This window comes from Astatotilapia calliptera, chromosome 10, assembly GCF_964374335.1.
Source record: "Astatotilapia calliptera chromosome 10, fAstCal68.1, whole genome shotgun sequence".
NCBI classification, from domain to species: Eukaryota; Metazoa; Chordata; class Actinopteri; order Cichliformes; family Cichlidae; genus Astatotilapia; species Astatotilapia calliptera.
This window is the reverse complement of record NC_137431.1, coordinates 6,236,612-6,252,509: the sequence shown is the minus strand read 5'-3', so window position 1 is coordinate 6,252,509 and position 15,898 is coordinate 6,236,612. Positions and strand designations below refer to the sequence as shown.

The window sequence follows — 15,898 nt, the reverse complement described above, 5'->3', positions numbered from 1 at the left end:
CTTTAAACCGGCGTTTGTATCCTGCAGAAAGTTAATAGGTTTATGAGTCACATATATTTATACAAACACAGAAATGTAGTACAGCTTCATTTGGTTATTATTATAAAGCTGTGTTGCAGTTTTCCTAACTCTGTCTCCGCAATCTTGAGTTTTCTTTCTCATACCTTCTTCTGCTTTTCATTTGTGATAACCTAATGCATTAGTGTGAAGGAACTGCTGCAGGCTGCCTACTGATAACCCTGTCAAGCAACCTGGCACTCCCAATTGTCAGCTCTCCCAGGAGGTCTGCTCATCTGCTAATGGAAACCAACTCCAGAGGTGTGTCAAAACACCCATTATCTTCATACAGAATACACTGGCCCCGAACAGAAACCTTTTAAAATCACAGCTTTAGTGGATTCAGATTGCTACAGGAAAAAAAAAAAAAGAAAAAAAAAAGAGAAATTTTTTTTTTTTATGCAACAGAAAATGGAATGAACATGCAACATATTCTTTCTGTAGTGCTGTGTGATAAAATGAAAAAACTACATACAACTACATAAAACTACATAAGAACAGAGTATAAATGAATGTGAAAGTCAATATGTATATCATCACTGCAGAATTAACTAAATGAAAACTATAAAACACATTTAATTAATGAAAAATATTGAAATGTCTTTGTCAGGCCATCACCTTGGCTTTCTCATCACGACTAATTGCTGCATATCTCGGTTCATTTCCATTGAGCCATGTGAATTAAAATACAACCTTGTAATACATCAGTTGATCTACGTAGTTTTCAGGTGTCTTGTGAATCCTGTACACTTCACCCACTCATACTTTTGATCTGCCCACCATGTTCAGGGAAGTTTAATTCACCCTAGAAAATATCCGTGAAAGTAAAATTCATAGCACTAATAATGTTACTAAAGTGTGACAAGAATGAAGTGGTCTTTAATATCTCTTAACACAAACCTGAGTATACATTATCAGGGCTGCTTTCAATTACTTAAGGTACCATTAATAGTGATTAATAAGTGCACGTAAACAAGAGTTTGAGATGTTTAGTATATTCTTTGGTTATTACAGCAAATGATCACTTGAATAAAATAAGATGCTGATCAGCACTTTGAATTTTTACCACTTGTGTTTTGTCTCTTCTGTAACCTATCATGCTTGCTATTCAAGGTGCATCATGTAGTCCCACCAAGCTAAAGTGGACTTCATGTTCTCTGCTGTGCCAGTAAGGCTTAGTGCTTCTTTACTTTCATCTGTCTCTTTTTTACTCACAACTGTTAGAGTCAAAGTGTTAAATGCTGCCATTATTGTAGTTAAATTTGTAAGTCTTGGTTCAAACTATATGATCAAAGACATTCTCCTGTTTCTATTGCCCTCCCCAGCCTGTTTAATGGTGGGGGAGGCTGTAGTGTTTTATTATAGGCACGTCCTATGTGAAGGTTCTGTTTTCTTGTTTAGTAAACTTCCTGCCTTTATGACCCTTTTGGTGAGCAGGAAGTCACACAAACGCACCCCCAAACACAAACACACACAAACTCACGTGCACATGCATGCACACACATACACACCCAGTGCCTTATCTTTTATAACCGTGGGGGGGTTACAATGGGTGTTTGTGAAACTGTGTTTAACAGAAATAAAAGGTTGCAGGGGAAGCTGGTTCTTCGAAGTGGTCTGTTACCGAGGGCAGAAGGGCTGCTCTGAGATCCTTCCCTTGCTAGCATGTGAAAAACCAGTTGAGCTGTTCGTCTTGCTTCGTTAATGGGAATAAGTCTCTAAACCAGCGGGGCCTGTGGAAGCGCAGACCCAACAGCAACTTTCTCAAATGAGCTTTTGTTCATTTTGATTACTTGATTTGATAACTTGACTCAAAAGTTCTCAATTCCATTGAAGACTTATACCCCTTTTTAAGTCTGGATTTTGGCACTACACTACACCTGTTTAATAACTGTTATTCAATAGGTACACATGATACCAATGCAGCTGGAAGATAAATAATTTAAAAGTTGAATTTTTTCACTAGGGGTGCTTTTAGATACCTAAGGCATGACAAGGAAATGAGAAATTAAGTAGGATGATAGAACAAGATGATGTGTATGCACTGCAGCATGTCTGGGTTTTTGCTTTTGTGTCTGACAGGGTTCCTAGTGAGATGTACAAGGGAAACTGAAATGTTGCTATTCAACATTTTGACTCCAGAAAGAGAACAGGCCATGTGATCATTTTGTTTTTGGGATCTTAGTTATTGTACTTTTTACTTCACACAGGCACTTACAACTCGTTGATATAATTGCACAGTTTCACTCATGGTTTTAGATGTCTTACCTCAGTAGCATTAAAATTTTAAAAAACTTTTTATGAAATTGCTTTGGATGAAAGTCATAATAGCTGCATAATACCACAGTGTACAACTTTGGATTGACTGAGAAAGACTGTCAACAATAGATTCACTCAGCCATGAAATTATCAACATCTGAGAGCCAAATACATTTGCACTGCTTGTCATTAAATTGGCTTAAATATTTTTCTTTTGAGGTCTTTCCATTAGCTTCTTAAGCACTTTTGTCACTGTCGTCTTCAGTATGGCCAATAGTGTGACAATGGTGGCAATGACACAGTAAAAAGAATGAAACAAAAAAAAAAAAGTTTACTCCCAACTATAATGTCTGAGGAAAACTCCAACAGAAATTGTTTATTTCACCATTTAGTGCAAGCACAAAAACACAATGTTATTTGTTTAAGGATAATAAGGTCATAGTAAATAGGCATGTAGCATGTCTCAATACCATACAGAAGTGACACAATCCGGTTGTTAAGTGTTAAGTGATGACCCTGCTTCTGGGAACAAAACTGCTCTGCATTTATTAAGGCTGGTGTGTTTTTAACATGTTTTAATGCTTTGTCTCTTGTTCTATTAAATCTGAACAACCCCCTAAAAAAGTCAGTGATAATTTGATTAGGTTAGAAAAGAATCACTCTGAGGCTAACAAAGATTTGAATCAGTACATGAAGCTATCTGTGTCATGAAACGCTGTGTGGCAGGCAGGAGATGAGGACCCAAAATGCAGGACTCACAGACTCGAGGGATGAACTCAAAACCACAGCTTTATTTGCTGGTCGGGGAAAGCATACAAAACTAAACTGGGAAATATAAACTTACACTTGACGGAGAGGCACACGAGGAAACACACAGCTTGATGGACGACACAACACTGACTCAGAGAAACACAGGGTTTAAATACACTGGGAAGTAACGAGGGGAATGAGACACAGAAGGAGAGCACAGCTGGGGGAAATCAGAACTGACGAGACAAGGAAGCGTAAACTGAACACACTGGTCGTGTCCAAATTCATGGGCTGCATCCTCCTGAGGACCCGGCCTTCGCGGTCTACGTGGGCCGGGTCCTCAGAAGGTTGGGTAGGCCGGAAGTAAATGGCTGTGAAATTGGACGGTCTAGCCTTCTGATTAGCGTCACCGCTGTCTCGATGGAGTTTAATAAACTCAGCCGTCTGCTCCTTGCTATCTAAAATATAACAGGACACTGGCGTAAATTCTTGACCGTCTCACACTTCTGTTTAATCAGTTTTCTGTTTGACGTTTAGTCAGCTGTGTGAAAACCAAGGAGGAACCCACCCGGGGGATTAATAAAGTTTTATTTTATCTAATCTAATCTAATAACTTTAATCTCAGCCAAACCGATTTACTCACGAACAAACAAAACACTGAAAAAAGCCCAACAATAACATTTTTAGGTTGTCTAAGTGACTTATATATTACGTTTAACCCGAGCAGCGAAAGTCCGCGGTGATCTGAAAATGATGTGCCGGGAGTTGTGCCGTTCTCAGCCGCATCAGTAACCCTCGAGCTCCCGGCTAGCTATCGAGCTGGTGGGTAGCAGACGTCTCCGAAAACGTCAAAGCACTTTTGCAAATATGCGATATCTTGATAAACCGAGCAGATATTTGATGTTTACACAGCTACTTTCTCACCTGAAAATATGTTAAAAGTTTATTTTGTGACCCAGAAAGATTAGTAAGAGTAATTTTAAAACTTAGTAGCGGGCGCCATTGTTGGAAACTGGAGTTTGGCTGGGCCGCGCTATGAATTCTGGGATATGGTAGGCCACGAAGGACACACCCGACCCATCCTTCAAATTCGGGGAAAAGGAGGACGCATTTGTCGGCTGCATTCGGAGCAGTCTACGAATTTGGACAGCCTTCGGCACGTCGCTGGGACGTAATCGGTCTACAAATGCGGCCTCAGGAGGATGCAGCCCATGAATTTGGACACGACCACTAAGATCAGACACGGAACTTCAAAATAAAGCAGGAAACACACACGCAAAGACACAGACTCAGAGACGCGGGCTTTAACACAGAGACCTGACTACACTAGAGGTGATACACAGGCAGGGACGACGGAAAACAGGGGGAGCACAGAATAAACACTGGGAAACCAAAACACAAACTGTCATAATTCATAATATCAAAAATAAGAGTACAAAAACCAAAAACACTGGGTCACCGACCCAGAACCATGACAATCTGGGTCCATTTCGCCATCTTGCGAAATAGATGCAAGATGGTGCCGAGTATGGCAGCATCATTGTGAGCTCCCCCAAGCAACAGCTGGTTTTTGTGTTTAATTTTACTTTTCCTCATTCCAGCGAGAGATGCGGGACTGCTGCGTGATCTGCCTCACAGAAACCTGACTATCGGACAAGGTACCGGAATTTGCAATACAACTACTGGGGTTCTCTGTGCACTGCGCGGACAGGTCACAGGAGCTTAATGGGAAAAGCAGAGGTGGTGGTGTGTGTTTCATGATCAACAACAGCTGGTGTGATTATGTGAACGTGCACCCGGTCAAATCCTTCTGCTCACCGGACCAGGAGTACCTGATGATTAAGTGCCGGCCATCTGGCTACCGAGGGAATTTACAGCAGTGATTATTACGGCTGTTTACATTCCCCCACAAGCTGACACTGACCGAGCACAGTCAGCGTGATCAGCAGTGAGGAAACCGCACACCCAGAGGCGTCGTTTATCACGACTGGGGACTTTAACAAGGGAAACCTGAAGAAAGTTTCACCAAAACTCAACCAACAAATCCAATTCAACACTCGTGGAGATCGGCTACTTGACCACTGCTACACCTCCTTCCAGGATGCGTACAAAGCTCTCCCCCGTGCCCCATTCGGCCAATCAGATCACAGCTCCATCCTGCTCCTTCCGGCCTACAGGCAAAAGCTGAAACAGGAAGCTCCAACCCTGAGGGCGGTGCGCCGTTGATCGGACCAATCGGAGTCCGCGCTGCAGGACTGTTTTGATCACGCGGACTGGGAAATGTTTCACCTGGCTGCAAATGATATCGATGAGTACACAGACTTAGTCTATGGATTAATCAGAAAATGCGTGGAAGATGTCATCGCATCCAGAACAGTTAAATCCTTCCCAAATCAAAAACCGTGGTTTAACAAAGATGTTCGCACGGCACTGGCGGCACGGAGCACCGCTTTTGCCTCCGCAAACACATCGGACTAAAAACACGCACATTACCAACTCCGGAAGACGATCAAATCAGCCAAACGTGAGTACAGGGAAAGGGTGGAACAACAGTTTGACAACCCTTGGAGTATGTGGCAGGGACTAAACACAATCACAGACTTTAGAGGGAAAACCAGCACACCGCAGACCACGGCCTCTCTGTGTGACGATCTAAACGTATTCTGTGCTAGATTTGACACAGCGAACACCATGAGACCGGACAGTGTGCGCACCGCAGATGACGTCAGTGCGCACACTGTGTCTGAGGAGGATGTGCGGAAATAATAAAGGCATCAGATCAGCAAAACTGGACTATTCAAACAAGCTATCAGATCACATCTCTGATAACAACTCCAGGAAGGTATGGGAGGGCCTAAAACACATCACATATTACAAAGCCAATGGGACAAATATAGATAATATGGACATCTCATTAGCGGAGGAACTTAACCACTTTTATGCCCGCTTCGAGAAAACTGCAGTCACCCCCACCATGCACACCACCCTGCCCACAGCATCCACTGTGCACAGCTCTGAACACATTTAGCCTCCAACAACATCAGGTCCGCAATGTGTTCAGAGCAGTAAATCAGAGGAAAGCTGCTGGCCCCGACGGAATACCTGGTAGAGTGCTCAAAGCCTGTGCCAACCAGCTGGCTCCTGTGTTCACCAGACTATTCAACCTCTCCCTGACACATGCCTCTGTCCCTCACTGCCTGAAATCATCAACAATAGTCCCAGTCCCCAAGTCCACCACCATCAGTAGCCTCAGTGACTACAGACCCGTCGCACTGACTCCAGTGGTTGCAAAGTACATTGAGAAGCTGGTCCTAAAACACATAAAGGACTGCCTCCCACCCAGCTTCGACCCCCACCAGTTTGCCTGCAAGGCAAATTGGTCCACAGAGGATGCAATTCCCACTGCTCTCCACTCCGCTCTGCATCACCTGGAGAATCCTGGGACATCAGTAAGGATGCTCTTCATTGATTTCAGCTCGGCCTTCAATACTATCATCCCAGACATTTTTATAGACAAGCTGGTAAATTGGACTCCCCCCCCCCCCCCCCCCCCCCCCACACACACACACACACATGTGCATGGATCAAAAACTTCCTCACAGACCGTTCACAATCAGTCTCAAGGTTGGCAACCAGCGATCATCCACCCTGTCGCTCAACACTGGCTCACCACAGGGATGTGTGCTGAGTCCACTATTATACACCATCTACACCAGTGACTGCACCCCTACGCACCCCTGCAACATCATCATCAAATTTGCAGACGACACCACTTTGATGGGGCTCATCACCAACGTTGATGACACTGCCTACAGGGATGAGGTCCAGCGACTGTCAGAATTGTGTAACTACAATAACCTCACCCTAAACCCCAAGAAAACCAAGGAAGTGGTCGTGGACTTCTGCAAAACAAGAACTGATTCCCCTCCCCTATCCATAAAAGGTAACTATGTGGAGAGGGTGTCCTCCTTTAAGTTCCTCGGCACGTGGAGAGAGTGAGCAGCTTACGGTTCCTTGGTGTACATCTGGCTAAGGATCTTACGTGGTCAGGACACATAAACAAAACAGTGAAGAAGGTGCAGCAGCGCCTCTTCTTTCTCAGGAGACTGAAAAGATTCGGCATGAGCCCCCGCATCCTCAGGACCTTCTATCGCTGTGCCATTGAGAGCATCCTCACTGGATGCATCGCCACCTGGTATGGCAACAGCACCGCTTACAACCGCAAAGCTCTCCAGAGAGTAGTGCGGTGCTCTGAACGGATAATTGGAGGTGAGCTTCCTTCCCTCCAGGACATCTACAGGAAGCCGTGCCTGAGGAAAGCAGGGAGGATCATCAAGGACTCCAGTCACCCCAGCCATAAACTGTTCAGACTGTTTCCATCAGGAAGGAGGTTCTCCAGTATCCAGTCCCATACCAGCAGACTGAGAGACAGCTTTTTCCATCAGGCCATCAGACTGCTGAACACTTCATAGACACCTCACCTTCACTTACCAGAACTTCAACATTATGCACTCCATACTGTATACAAATGCCACTTGTTTTGCACAATATCCAACTGACAACCTCTGTATATTTTGTTTTATTGTTTATTCTATTTAATTAAAAAAATTATATATATATATATATATATATATATATATATATATATATATATATATATATATATATATATATATATATATATACACACACACACACACAGTGGGGCAAAAAAGTATTTAGTCAGCCACCGATTGTGCAAGTTCCCCCACCTAAAATGATGACAGAGGTCAGTAATTTGCACCAGAGGTACACTTCAACTGTGAGAGACAGAATGTGAAAAAAAAATCCATGAATCCACATGGTAGGATTTGTAAAGAATTTATTCGTAAATCAGGGTGGAAAATAAGTATTTGGTCAATAACAAAAATACAACTCAATACTTTGTAACATAACCTTTGTTGGCAATAACAGAGGTCAAACGTTTACTATAGGTCTTTACTAGGTTTGCACACACAGTAGCTGGTATTTTGGCCCATTCCTCCATACAGATCTTCTCGAGAGCAGTGATGTTTTGGGGCTGTCGCCGAGCAACACGGACTTTCAACTCCCGCCACAGATTTTCTATGGGGTTGAGGTCTGGAGACTGGCTAGGCCACTCCAGGACTTTCAAATGCTTCTTACAGAGCCACTCCTTTGTTGCCCGGGCGGTGTGTTTTGGATCATTGTCATGTTGGAAGACCCAGCCTCGTTTCATCTTCAAAGTTCTCACTGATGGAAGGAGGTTTTGGCTCAAAAGCTCACGATACATGGCCCCATTCATTCTGTCCTTAACACGGATCAGTCGTCCTGTCCCCTTGGCAGAAAAACAAATTCAAATTCAAATTTTATTTGTCACGTACACAGTCATACACAGTACGATATGTAGTGAAATGCTTGGACAACTGCTCGTGACCTAAAGAAAACAAAAAAGGAAAAGGCTATGAATAAGATAGGAAATAAATATGAAAAATTAAAAAGGGTAAATTTAACTAGGAAGGAATAGAATATAAATTAAGGTTAAAAATGAAATAACTGTACAACACAAATTAGAATGAAGGGTAAATTTAACTGGGAAGAATAAGATAAAGATAAATATATAAATTAAAGTTGAAAATAAAATAACTGTACAACAAAATACACAATACACAATATAGAACTATATAAGAATGTATGAAGAAATCTAAATATAAATAAATATATACACAATAACAGCAGCTGTACAAGTATTAACCGGAAATGAAGAAGCCCCATAGCATGACGTTTCCACCCCCATGCTTCACAGTAGGTATGGTGTTCTTGGGATGCAACTCAGTATTCTTCTTCCTCCAAACACGACGAGTTGAGTTTATACCAAAAAGTTCTACTTTGGTTTCTTCTGACCACATGACATTCTCCTAATCCTCTGCTGTATCATCCATGTGCTCTCTGGCAAACTTCAGACGGGCCTGGACATGCACTGGCTTCAGCAGCGGAACACGTCTGGCACTGCGGGATTTGATTCCCTGCCGTTGTAGTGTGTTACTGATGGTGACCTTTGTTACTTTGGTCCCAGCTCTCTGCAGGTCATTCACCAGGTCCCCCCGTGTGGTTCTGGGATCTTTGCTCACCGTTCTCATGATCATTTTGACCCCACGGGATGAGATCTTGCGTGGAGCCCCAGATTGAGGAAGATTATCAGTGGTCTTGTATGTCTTCCATTTTCTGATGATTGCTCCCACAGTTGATTTTTTCACACCAAGCTGCTTGCCTATTGTAGATTCACTCTTCCCAGTCTGGTGCAGGTCTACGATACTTTTCCTGGTGTCCTTCGAAAGCTCTTTGGTCTTGGCCATGGCGGCGTTTGGAGTCTGACTGTTTGAGGCTGTGGACAGGTGTCTTTTATACAGATGATGAGTTCAAACAGGTGCCATTCATACAGGTAACGAGTGGGGGACAGAAAAGCTTCTTACAGAAGATGTTACAGGTCTGTGAGAGCCAGAGATTTTCCTTGTTTGAGGTGACCAAATACTTATTTTCCACCCTAATTTACGAATAAATTCTTTACAAATCCTACCATGTGAATTCATGGATTTTTTTTTTCACATTCTGTCTCTCACAGTTGAAGTGTACCTCTGGTGCAAATTACTGACCTCTGTCATCATTTTAAGTGGGGGAACTTGCACAATCGGTGGCTGACTAAATACTTTTTTGCCCCACTGTATGTATGTATATATATATATATATATATATATATATATATATAATATACATACACACACACGTAGATATTAGAGATGGCACGATACCACTTTTTTATGTCCGATACCGATACCGATATCATAAATTTGGATATCTGCCGATACCGATATGAATCCGATATAGTGTTTTTTAATCAACAAAACTGTTTTTTAAAATATCTTGCTGCATTTTGCAAGTCTGCAAGTTCATACTCAAGTTTAAAACAACAACTACACTAAAGCTATTCTGTTATACCTGTATACAAAAAAAATATTTCATAGTTCAGCAATACTGATCAATCTAATAAACTTAGACCTACACCATCCTCCCTGTTCTGGTATTTTAAAGAGTACTTAGCGTAAATATTAAGCAACCTAACTAATAGGGTTCCAACTCCCAGCAACAACAAAAATAAATAAATAAAAAATAGGGAACCACCCCTCACGCTCCACCTCATGATGCTTAATCGACGTAATCAACCTTAATTTGATGCAGTGTGAAAAAAAATGCACAGAAATCAATTATTTTTCAAGAAATATTAAATAGATTCAACATCTTTCTTCAACAAAATTGCAGACTGCACAGATGGTACCTTCCCAAAGGAAAAAGTACTATAGCTTACTAGGGTATATATATATTAGACTTAATAGTCACTATATACAGTAATTGACTTCTATTCATTTTACATCAAATTAAAACTTTGGCTGTCAGATAATTATTTATTAAAAGCTCGACATTTTAAATGAGAATAAGAAAGAAAAGTATGTCTTTGTGCCCCCTTTTCCCTGTTCATGCCCTATCGGCCCCCCTGGCTAAACTTTGCTAGATCCGCCCCTGCACAGTTACCAGCCGTCAGCTACGTAGAAAAAGATCCTGGTGTAGAAAGTAATATTAAATAAATTCTAACAACAGCTGATCAAGCTTAAACGTGCTGCTGTTGTTCAGCTGCTGGTTTCCTCTTTCTGGTGCAAAGTGGGCCAAAAACAAAGATGGACTCAGGACAGAAAAGCCGATCAGCTGATCATTTAAGCAGTTTCACGATTGAAGTAGCAGCCGGAGAGCAAGAGGCAGTCGCTCGTTAAGCTTAACGCAGGAATGCTTTACAAACATTCAGAGATGGACTTACACACTTGCTTTACTTCTCTCGGGGATAACTTTGTCGGAGATGAAATGCCGGGTTGCTAGCGAAGCTCCACATGCTATCCAGATCACCGAGGTGAGTTACGGCGTGTTGCAAGTTTGTGAGGTGCTTTCGTGATATTTAATGGATCGGATTACATTTTTTATTTTTCTCCGATATCCGATCCAGTCATTTAGGTCAGTATCGGACCGATACCGATACGTAATATCGGATCGGTCCATCTCTAGTAGATATACATATTTAGTATACACATTCAGTAATGCGCATACACTCTTATATTGTACATATATTTATTCATATAATTCACAGATTTACCCATTCTTATATTTTGCTTGTTCTTATGTTATTGTATTTTTACACACCTCTGTTGCTTGTGAAGCTTGCACACAAGAATTTCACTCGCATGTACTGTACCAGTGTACCTGCACATGTGATGTGACAATAAAAGTGATTTGATTTGGAATTTTCCATGACGAGTAACAATGACAATGACAATTTTTTCTGTATTGTGGATGGATTATCTCAGTTTTTCTCCTGACTGAAGTATGGTCCATTTACAGCATCTTTTTCCTGCATTTGTCTATAACAATTGCGAACTGTCACGTTACCAGTCAATCTGACCTGGGTATTGGAGAAAATTCTTATCCAGATGAAAACTAGCATGAGTAGTGGTCAGACGAAAGCAAAAAAGGTATACTGGGGACAAACCGGGTCAAGTCTGCTATGCCTGGTGTGCGGGTAAAAATTATCAATATGCTTTTTGTGACATTTTTGTTTGGTGGTGTGGCATGTGATTTGTTTTCGGATGTGAAATATGTGCTGTGGCTCCAAGAGGTTGGGAAACACTGTGCTAATCATAGCTCTGTAGCTAGCTCCAACGGAGTACATCAATATAAACCAGTTAGCCCAACTGCAGTGACCCTAAAAATGTCACTGCTTTTTAGTTTTCTCTCTTCATTTATGTTGGAAGTGATAGCAGAGCTGTATGTGTTAATTATTCAGAAATTCTTCAGTCAGAGCATGGTATGGATGAAAACTAGCAAGCTAACTCTCTGCTAACTTCTGTGTTAAACTTCATAATTCCTGTTTCTCATGGATGCCTGGATGTTAAACTTTATTGTTACACCTGGTAGAGCACCAACACTGATCATTTTATTAAAAATTTATAAATTTAGACTGACAGTGATGCCACAGTGTTTCTTTGACTTTGGGGCCAGAAGCAGAGTTTGGACCTGGAAACGGCTAATGATGTCAGGTTTAATAGACAGATAACTCTAGCTGTCTAAACCATGAACATTTGTTAATTGTTACAAGACTACAGCTGACATGAACATTTTAATACGTTGTTACTGAAAAAGATGTAGCTCATTCGATTTTAACAGGGCTAGTAATTTTCTCCCATTCCTTGTTTAAAACTGGTATTAGCTGTACAACATCTTAAATAAAAATCCTGGGATATTTGTGTATTGTGTATTTGTCTATTGTAGTTATAAGGACTACACTTACTAGACGTTGTTTTAGTGATAACTTAATACTGGCAGGTTGGAGCCTTTTCTTTTAGAACAGCTTTTTTCCACATTAACATGATAACATCATGCTGTTCCTAAAGATTTGTCAGTTGCACATGTGTGATCCAAATCTCCCATTCTACAAGTTCCCATAGGTGCTCTGTTGAATAGAGATGTGGTGATTGTGGAAGGCTACCCGAGTACAGTGAACCCACTGTCATGAAACCACAGTCAAGAAGCCAACAGGGCTGGGCCATATTATACCATTCACGGTAATACTGGTATAATGTTGGGCAACGATAAGAAAATGAAATATCGCGATAGAATATGGGTAAAATGCGCATGCGCAGTGCCTTTGTTTTCATACGCACATGGCAGAAAAAGCATGGCGGCGATGGAGAATGAGAAGGGTGAAAGCGGATCGTTGAATGAAATGATGAACCAGAATTGGTTTGTAAAAATGCTGCAACTTCAGTGGTGTAGAACTGGTTTTTGTTCGTCAGATACACAACAAAGCACTATTTTTGGTAAACATGCTAGCGGGCCATCATTACTGTGTTTTTTGGAAAATACGGCACACTTAAAATCAATCCTTTGATTTTTCTGAAAATCGACAGTGCCCCTTATAATCCATCCATCCATTCGCTTCCGCTTATCCTTCTCAGGGTCGCGGGGGGCGCTGGAGCCTATCCCAGCTGTCATAGGGCGAGAGGCAGGGTACACCCTGGACAGGTCGCCAGTCTGTCGCAGGGCTAACACACAAGGACAGACAACCATTCACACTCACATTCACATTCACACCTAGTGGCAATTTGTATTATCCAATTAACCTATCCCCACAAGCTGCATGTCTTTGGACAGTGGGAGGAAGCCGGAGTACCCGGAGAGAACCCACGCAAACACGGGGAGAACATGCAAACTCCACACAGAAAGACCCCGGCCTGATGGTGGAATTGAACTCAGGACCTTCTTGCTGTGAGGCAACAGTGCTAACCACCGTGCCACCGTGCTGCCCCCCTTATAATCCCATGTGCCTTAATTATGAATTCTGGCTGTATTTACTGACCTTGAAACGAATTTATGTGGTACACAGCGCTCGTGTACCACATAAAGCGCTCATGTGATGGATTGTTGGAGCATTATGGCTATCATAGGCAGGAGCCTCGCAGAGTGATACGTACTGTGCTTCAAAATAATATTACCGTATTGTGTGTGTATAACCTCTTTTTTAATTTTGTGAATATTATACATGATTATGCTGAGGATATGTCGGCCAATTTCCACTGGAAATGTCTTTTGGTTAAACTGTCAGCAAGGAATTTGCATTTGCACTGTTAAATTTTTTATATAACTTTAATGCACGTAAAAAACAGCTGCTTGTGAAAATACAGCATTGATGTTTTGTTTTTTTGCACTAATAAAGTTGTGGAGTTGTAAAGTATTTTGTCAATGTCAGTGTCAATTATATCGTCAGTTATATCGTTATCGCAAATTTTCAAATGTATATCGTGATAAATATTTCTGGTCATATCGCCCTGCTCTAGAAGCCAGTTTGATATGAACTTTGTGACATTATATGTTATTCTGTTTGAGGCAGCCATCAGAAAATGGGTATGTCAAAGTGATCGACATGGTCACGCAAGTGGACTCTGGCATTGAAACAATGCTAGTGTTTAACTGGTACTAAGGGGCATAAAATGTGTGAAGAGAACTTATCCCCACAAAATTACACTATTACACTACCAGCTGATACAAGGCAAGATGGATCCATACTTTCATGTTGTTTACACCAAATTCTGACTCTATGATACAGCAACTCATCGAACCATGCAACATTCTTCCAGCCTTTGCCAGTTTTCTGTTCTTAGCTTACAAGAGTGACACTTGGGATGGTCTGCTGCTGTAGCACAGCTGATTCAAAGTTAAACAAACCGGAAGTACACATTAAACATTTTGTACATTCCTGCTCCTTGTATCACTGTGGTATCTGTTATTATGGGGAAGGTAATAACAGATACCACGTGAGATCACGCCCCAAAAAAGTGGATGAACTGGCGGCTCTAACCCGACATCAGAGGAGCTACAGGAAATGTAGCGTGATGTGCTTCACAGAGTCGTGGCTAACCGCGCTAACTCCGGACTCACACATAAACACACATCTGATCCGGGCAGACAGAACAACGGAGAGTGGTAAGAAGAGAGGAGGGGGTTTGGCTGCGTTTGTGAACGATAGATGGTGTAACTCTGGGTATTTATCTATCAAAGAGATGCTATGCTGTAAGGACATTGAGCTGCTAGTGGTTAGCATGAGACCGTACTATTTACCGCGAGAGTTTACACACGTCATTATGATAGCTGTGTATGTCCTGCCCTCTGCTAACACTGCAGCAGCCTGTGAGGTCCTGCACACTGTAACCAGCAGACTCCAAACACAGCATCCTCAGGCCCTTTTCCTGATCTCTGGGGACTTTAATCACATCTCCCTGTCCTCCACTCTCCTCTCTCCCTCCACTCTTCACCCAGTATGTCACCTGCCACACCAGAGACAATAAAACATTGGACTTTTATTAATTTAAAGGGGTTTTAGTGGGTGAGAGAATCAAATAATAGACATGGACATGAATATTTTAAGCTCTTTTAACTTCTGGGGAAAAAACATTTAAACTGTATGTCAATTCAAAACAGAGAAACAAAAATATTATCCTTGGCCAAAATTGGGCAGACTTAAAAATAAAGTGCTATTTTAAATACATTTTCAAAATAGTATTGTCTTTAAATAATAATAATACAAAGTAACCTTAGCCAAAATTATTTTGTATATTAGGCTAAAACAGTATGATCAGTGCAAAAACAAACAAACAACAAAAACAAACTCATTGGACTCACAATACCTCTATGCTTATTTACTGTCCATCTCTTTCAGCCAGTTACTTAGACAAACTAGCCTGTTCACATTTTCAGAGCTCAAAGCAGCTCTCTTTATTGTTACTATGTGACCTGCAAGTGAGAACAGACTCTCACAAGGGACACCGTACAGACAGCTGTGGGTGGGTCCCTGCTCGACTCGACCACCACTGCAGCGGGCAGTCTTTCTCGTTGATGGTGGATTCTGCTCTGTACGAACTAAGGGCCCTGTTACACAGGGCTTCCTCATCTGAATCAGAGTTTGAAGACAATGAAGAGAGGAGGAGGCTCTTTGTCTTTTCTGGCTCCTACGAGGTGGCATTTTTACACTGTTAATTCAGCAGTGCCTCAAGGTTGATCTGAACCTTTTCTCACTCTCCACTTGGAAGACACTTTAAATCCTTAAAGTGTGGGTCAAGCACAGTAGCTATCTCGAGCTACTGATTGTTGAGTGTAGCTACATGTTGGGTTAGGTACTTTGTGAACACAGTCTTAAATTTAACCATGTAGTCTGAGTCATCATCGGAGACCTCCATGGTGT

At 41.7% G+C, this 15,898-nt stretch overlaps 1 protein-coding gene and 1 long non-coding RNA gene across 2 annotated transcripts in view; both read left to right on the top strand.

The window, feature by feature from the left end:
* The window catches only part of ntm (neurotrimin), a 508,104-nt gene that overhangs the window by 88,472 nt on the left and 403,734 nt on the right, over positions 1 to 15,898 (top strand). The gene's annotated exons all lie outside the window — the stretch shown is intronic.
* Positions 7,768 to 15,898, top strand: part of LOC145431522 (uncharacterized) — a 246,480-nt gene continuing 238,349 nt past the window's right edge. The window contains exon 1 of the long non-coding RNA XR_013911859.1: positions 7,768 to 8,693. This is a non-coding gene — a long non-coding RNA (uncharacterized LOC145431522). The remainder of the gene's footprint in view (positions 8,694 to 15,898) is intronic.